This window comes from Dipodomys spectabilis, unplaced genomic scaffold (genome assembly GCF_019054845.1).
Source record: "Dipodomys spectabilis isolate Male_0828 unplaced genomic scaffold, ASM1905484v1 ptg000338l, whole genome shotgun sequence".
In the NCBI taxonomy this organism is placed as follows: Eukaryota; Metazoa; Chordata; class Mammalia; order Rodentia; family Heteromyidae; genus Dipodomys; species Dipodomys spectabilis.
Genome location: NW_024871015.1, coordinates 385,912 through 404,377, shown reverse-complemented (window position 1 = coordinate 404,377; position 18,466 = coordinate 385,912). Strand labels below are relative to the sequence as shown.

General features: G+C 36.5%; 1 non-coding gene across 1 annotated transcript; it reads right to left on the bottom strand.

Annotated features, from left to right (window-relative positions):
- Positions 1 to 16,058: 16,058 nt before the first annotated feature.
- LOC122095165 lies at positions 16,059 to 16,165 on the bottom strand. Its single transcript, XR_006145057.1, has one exon. It is a non-coding gene; the product is annotated as a U6 spliceosomal RNA (small nuclear RNA).
- Positions 16,166 to 18,466: the final 2,301 nt, after the last annotated feature.

Here is an 18,466-nt window from a genome sequence, read left to right as displayed (position 1 = left end):
GTCATCCTGTATATCTACTATCTTCTACATTGTGACCTAAATGCCCAGCAATTCCACTTTGCTTTACTTTTTAAAAAGATTTCTCTCTTAATATTTGAGGTTTTTAAGAGAGAGAGAGTGTGTGTGTGTGTGTGTGTGTGTGTGTTTACAAAGAGCAGAGGATAACATTATTCTTCAATTAGAATACATCTTTCAGGTTATTGTAAGTTGTGGCTAATGCTAGAAGTCTTTTGCTATTTTAAGGATGAAACAGAAAAACATGATTGTGCATGTACCACAGTTGCTTTATTAGTGTATAGTTGAACACTGAACTTCGATTTATATCTTGGCTGTTGTGAATAATGTGAATGACAATGAACTACAGAATATTTACGAGTCACCCAGAGAGAAATAATCACATGATTGGTGGGTCAGATGATATTTCAACTTTGCATTTATTTTTCTTTTTTTTCTTTTTCTTTCTTTCTTTTTTTTTTTTTTTTTTGTCGGTCGTGGAGCTTAAACTCTGGGACTGGGCGATGTCCCTCAGTTTCTCACCTCAAGGCTAGTGCTCTACCACTTGAGCCACAGCATCACTTCTGGTTTTCTGAGTGTTTATTGGAGGTAAGATTTTCAGACTTTCCTGCCGGGGCTGGCTTTGAACCACAATCATCAGATCACAGCCTCTTTGGAAAACTGCATACTATTTTCGACTATTTTCTACTAACCTCTATTTTGACCAAGAGTGTAGAAAATTTCCTTTTCTCCACACTCTCATCAACATTCTTAGCTTTTGTTCAAAAGGTAATAAAGGGCAGATTTTCACTCTCTGAAATACCCCCCAGTGTTGCTTTAGAGTTAAATCCAACCTCCTAAACGCTTGGAATTACAAGTCTTTACCACCACACCTGGTTCCTTTGATTTTTTTTCGATGAGTTATAATAGTTATGAAGTAGTATCATAGTAATTTTTTAATCTTTATTTTTTATTGTGAAAGTACTGTACAGAGGGGTTACAATTGTATGGGCAAGATAATGAGTACATTTATTTTCAAGCATTGTACCCTCCTCCTTTGTTTCCCCTTCCCATCCCATTACATCCTCCCCCCTCACCCCCCACCCAATCTTCCACATACACACCCACCAAAGTTGTAAAGTTCTTTTTCGACATAACGACTTGTACTTCTCATTGTGGCTTTGGGTCCACCTGTATCCCTATTTAAACGACTGGTTTTTCCCCTTCCCCTCCACAAATTATACTGACATCAAATACAGTGAAAGCAGGGGTTATACTGTGGGAGAGGAGCATACAAAGCAGCAAAGAAATAATCTTATAAATGTGTTAGGAACAATATCATGAAAGAAAAAAAAACAGTTGAATACATATCTTAGGGTTCATTTCCCTAACATCACCTTATCTGACCTTTTCTGCTTGACTCAGACATATACTGGATATTGCAAATGAAGGAAACCAAGGGACCTATATTTCTTTGTGCCTGTCTTGCTTCACTAAATATAATTTTTTCCAAGCCTTTCCATTTCCTAACAAATGGGGCAATGTCATTCTTTCTGATGGAGGCATAGAATTACATTGTGTATATACACCACATTTTCTTGATCCATTCATCTACTGAGGGGAATCTGGATTGCTTCCCTATCTTAGCTGTAGTAAATAATGCTGCAATAAACATAGTTGTGCTGGTAGCTCTAGTGTGGTCTTGTTTGTAAACATTTGGGTAAATGCTCCAAAGTGGGATTAATGGGCCATAGGGGAGCTCTAGGTGGAGTCTTTTGAGGAACCTCCATACTACTTTCCAAAGTGGTTGAACAAGTTTACACTCCCACCCAAAATGAAGTAAGTTCCCTTCTGTCCACATCCCCTCCAGCATCTGTTGTTAATAGAGTTCTTTATTTTAGCAATTCTAACTGGTGTGAGGTGTTATACCAATGTTGTTTTGATTTGCATTTCTTTTATTGCTAGGGAGGTTGAGCTTTTCTTCATGTGTCTATTTGCCATTCTTCTTTCCTCTTCAGAGAAGTTTCTCTTTAAATATTTAGCCCACTTATATATCGGGCAATTGTTTCTTTGAGGATTTGTTGTTGGAGGATTTAATTTTTTTAATTCCAAGTATATTTTAGATATGAGACCCTTGTCTGTTGTATTGCTAGTGAAGATCTTCTCCTAATTTGTGGGCTTTCTATTGATCTTGCTAGCTATGTCATTTGCCATGCAGAAACTCTGCAACTTCATGAAATCCCATTTGTCCAACCTTTATTTGATTTGTTGTGTTCCTGGGTCTCTATTAAAAGAAAATTTCGGCCTGCGCCAAGGAGACCTACGGTTTCTCCTATATCATCCTTTAAAGTTTTCAGAGTGTCTGCTTTGACTCTGAGGTCTTTGATCCATTTGGAGTTGATTCTGGTGTTGGGTGATGTATAAGGATCTCGGTTTAGTTTTCTCCAAATTGTTAACCAATTTTGCCAGCACCATTTACTGAAGAGGTTGTCTTTCTTCCATTCTATTTTTTTAGCTCCCTTATCAAAAATTAGATGGCTATAGGTCTGTAGGTTCATTTCTGGGTTTTCAATTCTATTCCATTGGTCCTGAGGTCTGTTCTTGTGACAGTACCAAGCTGTTTTGATTACTATGGCTTTATAGTAGAGTTTGAAATTTGGTATTGATATTCCTCCAGCAGTGTTCTCTCTGTTGAGGATCATTTTTGCTATTTTTGGTCTTTTATTGTTCCATATGAATTTTTGGATTGCCTCTTCTATTTCCTTGAGGAATGAGTTTTGAATTTTGATGGGTATTGCATTGAATTTGTAGATAGCCTTGGGAAGTATTGCCATTTTCACGATGCTGATCATTCCAGTCCAGGAGCATGGGAGTTTTTGCCACTTTCTAAGTTCTGTTTTGATATCCTTTTTCAAGTTTTTAAAGTTTTCATCATAGAGGTCCTTCACTTCTTTGCTCAAGTTAATTCCTATGTATTTTATGTTTTGTGGGGCTATTACGAATGGAGTTGCTTTCCTACATTCAGCCACACTTTCCTCATTTTTGGCATTCAGAAAAGCCATTGATTTTTGAGGGTTAATTTTATACCCTGCTACTTTGCCAAATTTTGAATCAGCCTGAGTAATTTGGGAGTGGAGTCTATGGGATTCTTGAAATACAAGATCATGTCATTTGCAAAGAGGGAGTATTTTACTTCTTCTTAGGCTGTTTGGATCCCTTTTATGTTTGCATCTTATCTTGTTGCTGTAGCTAGGCATTCTAATACTAGGTTGAAGAGAAGTGGAGAGAGTGGACGTCCTTGTCTTGTATCTCAGTTAAGAGGAAATGGCTTTAGTTTTTCAATATTAAGTATAATGCTGTATTAAGGAATTATTATTGTATTAAGGAATGTTCATGGATTCCTAATTTTTCCAAAATCTTCATCATAAAGGGGTGCTGGATCGTCTCAAATGCTTTTTCTGCATCGATTGAGATAACCATGTGGTTCTTAACCTTGCTCCTATTGATGTGATGAATTATGTTAATTGATTTGCGTATTTTGAAGCAGCTTTGCATCCCTGAAATGAATCCTGTTTGATCATGGTGTATGATTTTTTGGATGAACTGTTGAAGTGGATTGGCCAAAATTTTGTTGAGAAGTTTTACATCAATGTTCATCAAAGAAATGTGCCTGTAGTCCTCTTTCTTGATGAGTCCCTGACTGGATTTGGGATGAGGGATATGATGGCTTCATAGAATGTGTTTGGTAGTGAACTTTCTCTTTCAATTTCATTGGAGAATTGGAGTAGTATTGGTGTGAGCTCTGCTTTGAAGGCCTGGTAGAATTCTGCTGTAAAACCATCTGGTCCTGGACTTTTCTTAGATGGGAGGTCTCTTATTGCTGTTTCTATTTCAATGCTGGTCTGGACCTTTAAGGATGGTTTCACTCATCTTGGTTAAGTTTTGGCATGTCAATATTTGCTAGGAAAAGGTCCCCATTTCTGCCAAGTTCTCAAACTTATTAGCATAAATTTTTGAGAAGTATTCCCTTTTAATTTTCTTTTTTTAATAATTTTTAAAAAGAGATTTCTTGTTTCTTCTTTATTTTTTATTTATTTTATTTTATTTTATTTGTGAAAATACTACAGAGGGGTTACAATTACATGGGCAGGATAATGCACACATTTCTTACCAAGCATTGCAGCCTCTTCCTTTGTTTACCCTTCACCTCCCTTCCCAGCCTCCCCCCTCCACCCCCCACCGACATTGTAAAGCTCGTTTTTGACATGACAATTTGTACTTCTCATTGTTGCAACAGGTCCACCTGAATCCTTAAAAGGCTTGTTTTTCCCCATCTCCTCCACAAGTTATACTGACATCAAATATATTGAAAACGGGGATTATACTGTGGGGGAGAGACATACAAAGCAACAAAGAAATAATATTATAAATGCGTTAGAAACACATGAATGAAAGAAAAAAAAAACATTAAAATACCTATCTAAGGGTTCATTTTCCTAACATCACATTATCTGACTTTTTCCGCTTGACTCATACATATACTAGATATTGCAAATAAAGGAAACCATGGGACCTATGTTTCTTTGGGCCTGGCTTACTTCACTTAATATAATTTTTTCCAAGTTTTTCCATTTCCTAACAAATGGAGCAATGTCATTCTTTCTGATGGAGGCATAGAATTCCATTGTGTATATATATCACATTTTCTTGATCCATTCATCTACTGAAGGGCATCTGGGTTGGTTCCACATCTTAGCTATGGTAAATAATGCTGCAATAAACATAGTTGTGCTGGTCGCTTTAGTGTGGTCTTGTTTGTAAACATTTGGGTAAATGCCCAAAAGTGGGATTGCTGGGTCATAGGGGAGCTCTATGTGAAGTCTTTTGAGGAACCTCCATACTGCTTTCCAAAGTGGTTGAACAAGTTTACATTCCCACCAACAATGAAGTAAGGTTCCCTTTTGTCCACTTCCCCTCCAGCATCTGTTGTAAGAGTTCTTGATTTTTGCCATTCTAACTGGAGTGAGGTAGTATCTCAAAGTTGCTTTGATTTGCATTTCTTTTATGGCTAGGGATGTTGAGCATTTCTTCATGTGTCTATTGGCCATCCTTCTTTCTTCTTCAGAGAAGTTTCTCTTTAAGTCTTTAGCCCACTTATTTATTGGGCAGTTGTTTCTTTGAGGATTTGTTGTTGGGGGATTTAATTTTTTGAGTTCCTAGTATATTTTAGATATGAGACCCTTGTCCATTGTATGGCTAGTAAAGATCTTCTCCCAATCCGTGGGCTTTCTATTGATCTTGCTAGCTATGTCCTCTGCAATGCAGAAGCTCTGCAACTATATGCAATCCCATTTGTCCAATCTTTCTTTGATTTGTTGTGTTTCCGGGTCTGTATTCAGAAAATTTCGGCCTGAGCCAAGGAGACCTAGGGTTTCTCCTATTCCATCCTGTAATGTTTTCAGAGTGTCTGCTTTGACTTCGAGGTCTTTGATCCATTTGGAGTTGATTCTTGTGCAGGGTGATATATAAGGATCTAGTTTTAGTTTTCTACATCTAGTTAACCAATTTTGCCAACACCATTTACTGAAGAGGCTGTCTTTCTTCCATTCTATTTTTTTTAGCTCCCTTATCAAAAATTAGATGGCTATAGATCTGTGGGTTCATTTCTGGGTTTTCAATTCTATTACATTGGTCCTGAGGTCTGTTCTTATGCCAATACCAGGCTGTTTTGATTACTATGGCTTTATAGTAGAGTTTGAAATTTGGTATTGATATTCATCCAGCAGTGTTCTTTCCGTTGAGGAGCGTTTTTGCTATTGGGGTCTTTTGTTGTTCCACATGAATTTTTGGATTGCCTCTTCTATTTCCTTGAAGAATGAGGTTAGAATTTTGATAGGTATTGCGTTGAATTTAATCTTTCCAATCCAGGAGCATGGGAGGTTTTGCCATTTTTTAAGTTCTTTGTTGATTTCCTTTTTCAAGATTTTAAAGTTTCCATCATAGAGGTCCTTCACTTCTTTGGTTAAGTTAATTCCTAGGTATTATATTTGTTGTGAGGCTATTACAAATGTAGTTGCTTTACTAATTTCAGCCACACTTTTGTCATTGTTGGCATGCAGAAAAGCCATTGATTTTTGGGGGTTAATTTTATAACCTGCTATTTTGCCAAAGTTTTGAATCAGCTTGAGTAATTTTGGAGTGGAGTCTATGGGATTCTTTAAATACAAGATCATGTCATCTGCAAAGAGGGAGAGTTGTATTTCTTCTTTCCCTATTTGGATCCCCTTTATGTCTGCATCTTGTCTTATTGCTGTAGCTAGGCATTCTAATACTAGATTGAGGAGAAGTGGAGAGAATGGACATCCTTGTCTTGTTCCTGAGTTAAGAGGAAATGGTTTTATTTTTTCACCATTAAGTATAATGCTGGCTGTAGGTTTGTCATATATAGCCTTTATTTTATTGAGGAATGATCCATGGATGCCTAATTTTTCCAAAACTTTCATCATGAAGGGGTGTTGGATCTTGTCGAATGCTTTTTCTGCATCTATTGAGATAACCATGTGCATCAATGTTCATCAAAGAAATGGGTCTATAGTTCTCTATCTTTGATGAGTCTCTGCCTGGTTTTGGGATGAGGGTTATGATGGCTTCATAGAATGTGTTCGGTAGTGAGCTTTCTCTTTCAATTTCATTGACGAGTTGGAGGAGTATTGGTGTGAGCTCTGCTTTGAAGGCCTTGTAAAATTCTGCTGTAAAACCATCTGGTCCTGGACTTTTCTTAGCTGCGAGGTCTCTTATTGCTGTTTCTATTTCAATGCTTGATATGGGCCTGTTAAGATGATTTAACTCATCTTGGTTTAGTTTTGGCATGTCAATATTGCTAGGAAAAGGTCCATTTCTGTCAAGTTCTCAAACTTATTAGCATAAAGTTTTGAGAAGTATTCCCTTATAATGTTCTGAATCTTGGTTGTTTCTGTGGTGATCTTTCCATTCTCATCTCTGAGTTTATTAATTTGGGTGTGTTCTCTTCTTATTCTGATAAGATTTGCTAAGGGTCTGTCAATTTTGTTAATTTTTTCGAAGAACCAACTCTTTGTTTTGTTTATTCTTTCTATAGTTTTTTTGGATTCTAATTCATTTAATTCTGATTTAATTTTAATTATTTCTTTCAGTCTACTGGATTGGGGTTTATCTTGCTGCTCTTTTTCAAGGAGGTTTAGATGTGTCATTAAATTGTTTGTTTCAGATCTCTCCAATTTGTTGATGTACGAGCTCAGAGCTATAAACTTGCCTCTGAGTACTGCCTTTGCTGTGTCCCAGAGGAGCTGGTAGTTTGTGTGTTCATTTTTTTTGAATAGCATGAACATTTGAATTTCCTTTCTAATCTCTTCCATGACCTACTCATGATTCAGCAGTGTGTTGTTCAGCCTCCATGTGATACCGGAATTTCTTTGGTGGCTTTTGGTGTTGAGTTCTAATTTTATTCCCTTGTGGTCAGAGAGAATGTAAGGTATAATTTCAATGTTTCTGAATTTATACAAGTTTGCTTTGTGGCCTAAAATGTGGTCTATTTTAGAATACGTTCTATGTGCTGCTGAGAAAAACATGTATTCTGATGCTGCTGGGTGAAATGTTCGGTAGATGTCTGTTAAGTCTAGTTGATCTATGCAGCTGTTTAGATCTGCTGTCTCTCTGTTGAGTTTTTGCCGAGTTGATCTATCTAGTGGGGTGAGTGGTGTGTTAAAATACTCAAAAATTAATGTCTTTGGATCTATATGGGATTTGAGGGAAAGTAGTGTTTCTTTGATAAATTTGGGTGCTCCAATGTTTGTCGAGTAGATATTCAGAATTGTAATATCTTCCTGAAAGAGAGATCCCTTAATTAGTATGTAGCGACCTTCTTTATCTCTTCTCACGAATTTTAATTTGAAGTCTATTTAATCTGATATTAGGATTCCAAATCCCTCCTGTTTATGGGGGCCGTTTGCTTGGTAGATTTTGTTCCAACCTTTAACATTGAAAATGTGTTTGTTTTTACGGGCAAGATGTGACTCCTGAAATCAGCAGATAGAAGAGTTTTGGTTTTTTTATCCAACTAGACAGTCTATGTCGCTTAATTGGAGAGTTCAGTCCTTTAACGTTAAGAGAAAGGACTGAGAGGTATTTGGGAGTTCCTGCTATCCACCTTCTTGGGGGCAGCGAAACTGGGTTCTTCCTATGATTCTTTGTTTCTCATTTTGGGTGCAGTTTCTTGGCCTTTATTGTGGTCTTGTTGGTTTTCTATGTGTAGGACATCTTTAAGAATCTTTTGTAGGGCTGGTTTGGTGGAGATGTATTGTTTCATTTTTTCTTTGCTATGGAAGGTTTTTATTTTGCCTTCAGTTATGAAGGAGAGTTTAGCTGGGTACAATATTCTTCGTTGATAGTTGTTTGTTTTTAGGGCATGGCATACATCATTCCAGGCTCTTCTTGTTTTGATTGTCTCTGCTGAGAAATCTGAGGTGATTCTAATTGGTTTCCCTTTATAGGTGATTAACCTTTTCTCCCTGACAGCTTTAAGGATCTTTTCCTTGGTCTGAGTTGATCCTATGTGGATTATAATGTGATGGTGGGATGTCAGATTCTGGTCTGGTCTATTTGGGGTTCTAAAAGCTTCTTGTATCTGAATAGGCCTATCTTTTTGTATGTTTGGGATGTTCTCTGCTAGGATCCTGTTAAACAAATTTCCTAGACCATTAACTTCTGTTTCTAGGTGCTCCTCTACACCTATTATCCTTAGATTAGGCCTTCTGATGGTGTCTTCCAAGTGTTGGATAGATCTATCATATTTCTTGGACTTGTCTTGGATGGTTGTATGTTCTTTCTCTATAATATCTAGGCTGTCTTCAATCCCTGAGATTCGATCTTCTGCATGGTCTAACCTGCTCTCAAGGCTGTCTACTTGGTTTTTCATTTCTTTTCCTTCTAATTGGTGAGCTTTGATGGCTTCAAATTCTTCGTTGAAGCTTTGTTTTAGATCTTGTATGGACTTCTTTACTTCCTTAATTTGGTGTTCAGTGTTTATTCTCAAATCACTTAGGTGATTGTTTATGGTTTCCTTGGTCTCCCTGACATCCTTCAGCTCTTCCTTAATGGATTCCATGAATCCCTTTAGTGATCTTTGTGTATTCTCATCCTTCTCTCTCAATTACTTTATTACTCTTTGCTTAGCTTCCTCACTTTCATGCCATTCGTGAAGATCTCTTTGTGTGTTCTCAGCCTGCTCACGCTATTTCTGCCTTTCTCTTTGAGTGTTCTCATGCTGCTCATGCAATTCCTGTATCAGTTTTAGAGTAGCTTCCTCACGCTCATGATATTCCGGTATTAACCTTTGGTTTTCCTCCTCTCTCTCCTTATCATGCTCATATAGATTCCTTTGTATGTTTTCAATCTTTTCCAGTATTGACCTTTCGTTTGCCTCCTCTCTCTCTCTATCACACTCATACAGAGTCCTTTTGTATGTTTTCCATCTTTTCATTTACCATGTTTGCCAGTAGTGTTTGTAGAGCTATTTGGGAACTCTTCTCTGGATTATTCATTATCTGTCCTGTCCCATGATTGTCATGAGTGGGATTTGAGCTACCCAGACTTGTCATTTTTCTTGTGTTTTTTTGGCTTAGTCTGCCCATTTGGGATGAAAGTAACACCAGTTTTGTGCTAGAACACTATCTTAAGGCAAGCATCAACCAAAGTCTGTAGATCCACAATCAAAAGTCTGCAGATACAGTGAAGTTCAACAGATATACCTATTCAACATCAAACAACTATATAATAATGGGCTACAAACCGCAAAGTAGAATTTGGAAAACCAGAAATTATTAGTTTTAGGGAGACATGTGGGTAAAAATAGGAAAAGAGAAATATGGGAAGGAACAGAGAGAGTTTACTTAACTAAGTCCTAATCGCAAAGTGGGAAAGAGGTTGGATAGGATAAAAGTAGAGAGAGAAAAAAAGAAGAAAGAGAAAGAGAAAAAAGAGACAAGAAAAAATAGAAAAGAAAAAATTAAAAAATAAAAAGTGTAATGATTAAAAATATGCAGATTGAAAATGAAATATTCAGAGAAGAACGTGGGTATAATGAGAGAACTGGAGGGATATAAAGGAGACATGAAAACCTTAAAAATAAAAATACTTAAAATATTATATAGGTATAAAGAGGTAATACTGCTAGGAATTTAAGTCTAAGAGGCTTTGAATTGAGTAATAAATTTGTGGATTAAATGTGTACACAATGGGGGATAAAGTCTAATAATCGACTATGCGTATATCTGAGGATGTGCAGAACAACAATTAAGTCACACAAAGAAGAGCAAAAGAGCAGAAAAGGTGAAAAAAATGAGCAAAAAAGAAAAAAAATTAGACATTCAGTAGAGCTAAACAAAAAGCAAAAATATTTTTTGAAAAGAAAGAACAAAGAAGGAAGAAAAACGCACACACACATATATCCCTAAAATAAAAATTATAAGAGGAAGAGAAAAAAGTTACTAGTATAGAATTTTTTTTTCAAAATGGTAAAAATTAAAAATTAAAAAAAAAGTTTTAGAAGAAAAATATTTTTATAAAAGGAACCAAAAAAAAAAAAAAAGAAGAAGAAAAAGAAACAGAGAAAAAACAAGTTCTTTGATTTTTTTGGGAGTGGTGGAAAGATCTTTTATATCCCTTGTGTCCATAACCAGCCTCTTGTTGGAGTCTCTGGTCTGCTTGTGGTATTTGATTTTCCTGTGGCTTAGTTGGTTTCTTAAGCAGTTTGTTTGAACAGGCAGAAAAATGCTATGCTGTACAAAATATTTTGTGATCCTCTCCCCTGGCTAGTTCAATGGGAGGGAGATCTGCTTTGAGTATCACAAAAGAGGGAGATGGCTTTTTCCTCATGTTTGTAGATGCTCTGATGAGGCTAGGTTCTGGGTAGAGTTGAGGCCTTTCAGCAAACAGTAGCTTTTCCCTGAGGAGACTTTGTGAGAGACTCACAGAGCCCAGCCTCGAGCCACTCTCAGGGTTTATGTTTACTGAATTTCAATGGATTGTCCATGCTGCTAAAGAGAGGGGCAGCCTCTGGCTCTGATTACCCAGTGAAGAAACCCACTCCTGGGGCTGGCGGCCCGAGCTGGGTGACTTTTCCCTGGATGGAGCTGAGTTTGCTATGTCACTTTAGGATCTTGTGACCTGCTAAATGACTCTAGTTTTCTTCCAAGGCCTGTGTTTGAGCTAGCAGGTCAGCCAAGCTTTGTCAGTATCAAACATGGAGATCTCCTCTAATGGCGGGGAGGGGTGGCCTTCCCTTCTCTGCTCCCTGAGAAGGAGTGAGGACGTTAGGCTTCTACTCACACTGCATTTTGGTTCCTGGGTCATCTCTGGTCTGTGAACTGCAGGATGAAGATGTCTGCTCCTTGTCGGTTCTTGTTGGTGTTCAGTAGAATACACTCGCGTGCCATGTCTGGCTCCTTTGCCTGGACTCTCTGTGTTGCAGGTATGGCGGCTATTGCCACCTCCACCACCACTGTAGCCCGCAGTGGCGGCTGCTAGCAAGTGCTCAGATCTGTCTCCTTGCCTGGATTTTCCCTCTCTGGCCTAACTCTCTGAACTGTGATGGTACACTTGGTGTGATTCTCTGGCTTAAATCTGTTCGCTGGAACTCTAAAACTCCTTTCTCTCTCTGGCCTGACTCTCTGTCCTGTGATGGCACACTTGGTGTGATTCTCTGGCTTAGGAATGTTCACTGGAACTCTAAAACTGCTTTCTATGTGAGAGCTTGTTTAGATTCCAGCTTCTCCTCCGCCATCTTCCCAGAAAGAAAGGTTGGACAAATGGGATTGTATGAAGTTGGAGAACTTCTGCATGGCAAAGGACATAGCTAGCAAGATCAACAGAAAGCGTACAGATTGGGAGAAGATCTTCACTAGCCATACAACAGACAAGGGTCTCATATCTAAAATATACTTGGAACTCAAAAAATTAAATCCCCCAACAACAAATCCTCAAAGAAACAACTGCCCAATAAATAAGTGGGCTAAAGACTTGAAGAGAAACTTCTCTGAAGAAGAATGAAGGATGGCCAATTGACACAGGAAGAAAAATGCTCAATCTCCCTAGCCATAAAAGAAATGCAAATCAAAACAACATTGAGATACCACCTCATCCCAGTTAGAATGGCTATAATCAAGAACTCTAACAACAACAGATGTAGGAGGGGATGTGGACAGAAGGGAACCTTACTGCATTGTTGGTGGGAATGTAAACTTGTTCAACTACTTTGGAAAGCAGTATGAAGGTTCGTGAAAAGACTTCACATAGACCTACCCTATGATCCAGCAATCCCACTTTTGAGCATTTACCCAAATGTTTAAAAACAAGACCACACTAAAGCGACCAGCACAACTATGTTTATTGCAGCATTATTTACCATAGTTAAGATATGGAACCAACCCAGATGCCCCTCAGTAGATGAATGGATCAAGAAAATGTGGTATATATACACAATGGAATTCTATGCCTCCATCAGATAGAACGACATTGCCCCATTTGTTAGGAAATGGAAAAACTTGGAAAAAATTATATTAAGTGAAGTAAGCCAGGCCCAATGAAACATAGGTCCCATGGTTTCCCTTATTTGCAATATCTAGTATATGTATGAGTCAAGCGGAAAAGGTCAGATAATGTGATGTTAGGAAAATGAACCCTTAGATAGGTATTTTAATGTTTTTTTATTTCATGCATTTGTTTCTAATGCATTTATAAGATTATCTCTTTGTTGCTTTGTATGTCCCTCCCCCACAGTATAACCCCTGCTTTCACTATATTTTATGTCAGTATAATTTGTGGAGGAGATGGGGAAAAACAAGTCGTTTAAGGATACAGGTGGACCTGTTGCAACAATGAGAAGTACAAGTTGTCATGTAGAAAACGAGCTTTACAACGTTGGTGTGGGGGGGAGGGGGGAGGATTGGGTGGGGGGGTAGGGGGGAGATTGGGAAGGGATGTGAAGGGTAAACAAAGGAGGAGGCTGCAATGCTTGATAAGAAATGTACGAATTATCCTGCCCATGTAATTTTAACCCCTCTGTACAGTATGTTCACAAAAAAAAATTAAATTAAAAAAAATAAAATAAAACTCCTTTCTCTGCGAGAGCTTGTTTAGCCTCCAGCTTCTCCTCCGCCATCTTCCCGGAACTCCTTATCATAGTAATTTTGAATTACATTTCCCTATTGATTTCAGTTCACAAACCATTAAGCCAGCATAGAAGTTGTATTAAACACAACTTTGTTAGCCCACTGGCGATTTTCAGGGCTTTATGGAAAAGATGTCTATTCAGAACTTTTGTTCAATTTTAATCAAGTTTCTTGTTAATCTCATCTTTAATCTCTCTATATAAAATCAGTAATTAATTCAAGGTAGTAGATAGAAAAATATTAAGCCACTCCTAACATTTTTCAATTTTCAATAAAATGATATTGCTTAAATCATTTTCTGTTAATGCTTGAGACCTTATAATTCAATTTAGATAGACCTTTAACAAGGCTATGTGCATTTTATTTATTTTACGTTAATTGTTCTTTCCAAAGTCTATGTGTCTAATTTCCCTTGCTCTCTTTCAGTCTCAAGTAGTTCAGATTTCAAACTGAAGAGTAAATGGAAGGAAGCAAACAAAAAAAATACAGTTCCTCTCATCTGATGATGCCTCTACAAGAAGGAAGAAAGAGTTCCTACTTCTAAGGACCTATGCTACGATATCAAAAAGAGAATTCATTCTTCTAGGTCTTCCTTAAAATGTAAACCACAACATATCGCGAAGGTACTTTTATGTTTTATCAGTTTTTCACATTTTCATATGGACTTCACCTCAGTCTACAACATTCATTCATTATTCTTTCCCTGATACTTTTACACTACCAAGACGTAAGATATAAGATAACCAGTTTGATTTACAGAATAAGAAGTTATCACCCTGGTTTCCTTGGAAGCAGAACATGGTCAATAGATAACATTACTTCTGGTTTCTCACTACATGTAATGGTTTTTGTAATGCTTATTGCATTCTATTTAGTATTTAAAAAAAAACTGCTGGCTAAACTCAAAGCTCCTTCACAGAAGTTTAGGTTAAGTACTTCACAAGTTTTATTTCCCTTAATTCTTAAGATAATATTTGTTATAATGCTAATGTTATTACCATTTTAGTGTTGGGAAAAATTGTAATTAAATGCCTTAAGTAGATGACCCAAAGACATACAGTGAGAAAGGAAATGAGGCAAAGTTTCCAAAAGCCTTTTAGTAGTACACAAAAGGTAGGTAAAATCTCTCCATTCTCTTACATTCTCAATTCAATATTCATATTGTCCAAGAAATAATAGCATAGCAATTAATGTCCATGGTGATTGTTTTCTGTTACATTTTGTCTTCAACACAGACTGTGTTGGTAAGATTGGGTTATCATGTAGAGAGTTGAGCTTATAAATTGAGGAAACTTCCAGTTTCCTTTTTAAAAAGTACTAAAACTTTTAAATATTATCATTAACTGACTTTTAAGAATAAAAAACCTAAAAAATTCATATACAATCACCCAAAATGCTTTCAAAGTAGGAGATGATAAAACAGGACCCTGTGAAGTAAATTTTCTTCTACTTTTGAAATTATTCTGAAAACCTTGTGCTGGATGGTCGCACCTGTAATCCTAACTCCTCCGGACATCTACTCAGGAGCCCGAGATATGTGGATAACAGTTGGAACCCAATCAGGGCAAAATAAATTCATGAGATAATTTTTCAAAAATTTATTGAACTAGCATAGGGCCAAGACTGAAGATGTAGCTTATATAGTAGCTCACCAATCTAGAGAGAAAAGGCCTAGCAAGACCTTGAAGCCGCGATTTCAAATTCTGAGCATGCCAACAGAAATGCAATTTCCTGTACACGCATGCTACTTGCGCGCGCGTGCACACACACACATACACACATACATCCATTCTAAATATCTTCATATCAGTGTTTTGCATTAATTTCTTTGTTAACGATATTATATAAGCAAAATAAAGGAAATAAACTCCTCCCTCTTAGAAAAGTTTTATACTTTTTATTGTAAAAATACTGTACACAGGTGCCATATTTACATGAGCAAGGTAATGAGAACAATTCCTAACAAGCATTGTTACCTCCTCCTTTATTTTTCCCCTACCATTCCTTCCCTCGCACCTCCACAAGTGCACTCCCCTCCCTCCTTCCCCTGCCTAAATTGTAACGTTCATTTTTCAGCATAGTGTCTTGTGCATCTCATTGTTACAATGGGTCAACCTGTATCCCTATTTAGGAATTTTGTTTTTTTCCTTCCTCTCCCCAAATTAGAAGAGCATATATACAAGATATAGGCGCATCAACTTCAAATACAGTGAAAACAGTTGTTATAGCATGGGGAGGAACCTATAAAAAGACATAAAAAATCACATTGCACATTATAAGTACATTAGAAACAATAGCAAAAAAGAGAAAAATTCTTGTATCCCTATCTTGGATTTCATTTCCCGGAACATCATGTTATCTGGTCATATGGACATACCTTTTGACCTTTTCTGCTTATACTATACATATATTAGTTATTGAAAATTAAGGAAACCATGGGACCTGTGTTCTTTTGGATTTGGCTTACTTCACTTAATATTTTTTCCATATCTTTCCAATTTCTAACAAATTGGATGATGCCATTCTTTCTGATGGAGGCATAGAATTCCGTTGTTTATATAAAACACATCCTCTTGATCCATTCTTCTGCTGAGGAGCATCGGGGTTGGTTCCATATCTTAGTTATCTTAAATAATGCTGCAATAAATGTAGATGTGCTGGTAGTTTTAGTATGGTCTTGTTTGTGATCATTTGGGTAAATGCCCCAAAGTGGGATTTCTTGATCATAGGGGAGATCTATGTGGAGTCATTTGAGGAACCTCCATACTAATTTCCAAAATGGTTGAAAAAGTTTACACTCCCACCAAGAATGCAGTATGGTTCCCTTCTGTCCACATCCCCTCCAGCATCTATTGTTGTAAAACTATGGAATGCTTCAGGAATTTGCCTGTCATCCTTGCGCAGGGGCCATGCTAATCTTCTCAGTATCATTACAATGTTAGTTTTTGTGATGCTGAATTGAGCACAGAATATTTTTTATATATAAAGTGTAATTGATTTTCTTAAACTAGGCAATTCAACAAAAAGTAAGTTTAGAAGAATTGTGAAATTTTAGAACCATGTACTTCTTACATAAGCACACATTTAAGAATAATGTCAAGATGGACATGTCAAAAACAAAATAATTCCAGATATTTGGGGTTCAAGAGATGTGTAGGGGAAATAATTCAATTGTTCTATACAAGGCACATGTCATAATGAACACAGCAGCAAGGGTTAAGGGTTGTTAAAAATTTTAGTGTTTTATATCTATTTAATTTTAGGATTATATGCCAAAATTAGGACTGTTTGGCAGGTATAAAATTTTCTATAATGTACTTAAGATTTATGTTAGCAGACATATAGTACTAAGTATGTACATTTCAGAATTTATAGAAACTTTGTTAATGAGAAGTTTCAAAGTCTTTGTGTGAAGAAGCAGAATGAAGGATTAAGACTTGCTTACTACACAGTTCTTGTTAAAATTTAGGGATTCTTTACTTTATATTTTAGCGAGGAACAAGAGATGATATAAGCCATAAACAAATAATGAGATGAGCCATAAATAATAACCTTAGTGTGTAACTTTGAAGACTATTCATAGCCTATAAAAATCTTGTTGAACATCATAATCTTAGGCGGTTTAAAATGTACAGGAATATGAGAAAATAGAAAATCTAATATGTAGTGCACTTCAAATACTAAAAACACTGGTAATTGTTTTGTTTTTTATTTTATTAATCATTATTTAATTATTGGTTTTCTTTGTAGCATTGTTTTACTTGTTATATAATACAACTTTTTGTTAGTCATCATTAGGAGGTACTTTGAGAAGGTTACTGGGGTGGTCAAACCATTTTTTTTATAGGTGCATGTGAATTTACAACTAGGAAAATTAAGAACAAAATATTTATTAAAAAATGATCAAGTAGAGTCTGAATCAGGAGAGTTGATACATGTCCACAACTAAAATCTTAGCCCTAGGTTGAAGCAACAGTATTACAGAGTTGAGGCCACAAATGTGAGAGACTGTGTTTTGTTTTGTTTTGTTTTATTTTGACTTTGTTGGTCATGGGGCTTGCACTCTGGGGCCTGAGTGCTGTTCCTCAGGCAAGGCTAGCGCTAACACTTGAGGCAGAGCACCATTTCCATCATTTTCTACTTATGTGGTGCTGAGGAATCAAACCCAGGGCCTCATGCATGAAAGGCAAGCACTCTACCACTGAGCCAACTTCCTAGCACTTGAGAGACTGTGTTTTTAAAATATCATCTAAACAACATTTTCCTTTTGCTTTGGGTTATATAAGGAAATATATAAATATCTTTTTCTATTTTTGTGAATTGTTGTACTTCTAAATTTATAGTAACTTCAGCCACTTTATCCTTTTCAAAGTCATGAAATATCTCTGAGAGTTTGCTGCTGTGAAGATCGTTTTTGCATTTATAATTTCTTCTGAGTCACTTTTATTTTTATCAACATAACTTTATATTTCATGTTGATGGATTACAAATATCAAATGCCTACAAATGTACACATAGAGTCTAAAGATAGCAGTATGAATATTCTCATACAGCTCTTGTTTATCTATTATTCACTTTCAATATTATGATATTTCTCTCTCTCTTTCACTCTGTCTCATTTCCTCTTTTTCTCTTCCATGCCCCATGTCTGCTACTTAGAATTTCTGCTGGGCTACTATTATGCTTCAGGATCTACTAGTTTTGTGGGAACATGAAAGCAACCATCAGTTAACCTTGAATTCTTTAAGAGTTATGACAGTGACATGATATTATTCTTTGCCATTCTAAATGGTAAAATAACATATCTAGGAGTTCCTTTTCACTTTTACTTCTACTATAAATTTTATCTCATAGGAATCATTGGAATGGATAAGATACTTTAACCTATGACCTAAAATTATTTTTTTTATTTTTTTAATCTTCTACAAGATTACTTTATATATTTTTTAAAATTTTGTTCTTTTTATTATTTTTTCTTTTTTATTGTGAAAATACTGTACAGAGGCGTTGTAATTACATGGACAAGATAATGAGTACATTTCTTATCAAGCATTGTAGCATCCTCCTTTGTTTCTCCTTCCCAGAAATTCCAATCCTCCCTGTCCCCCATATCAAATACTCCCCCCAACCAAAGTAGTAAAGTTCGTTTTTCGACATAAGTACTTGTACATATTAGTGTTGCAATGGGTCCACCCGTATCCTTATTTAAACGAATTGTTTCCCCCCCCCACACAAATTATATCAACATCAATTACAGTGAAAGCAGG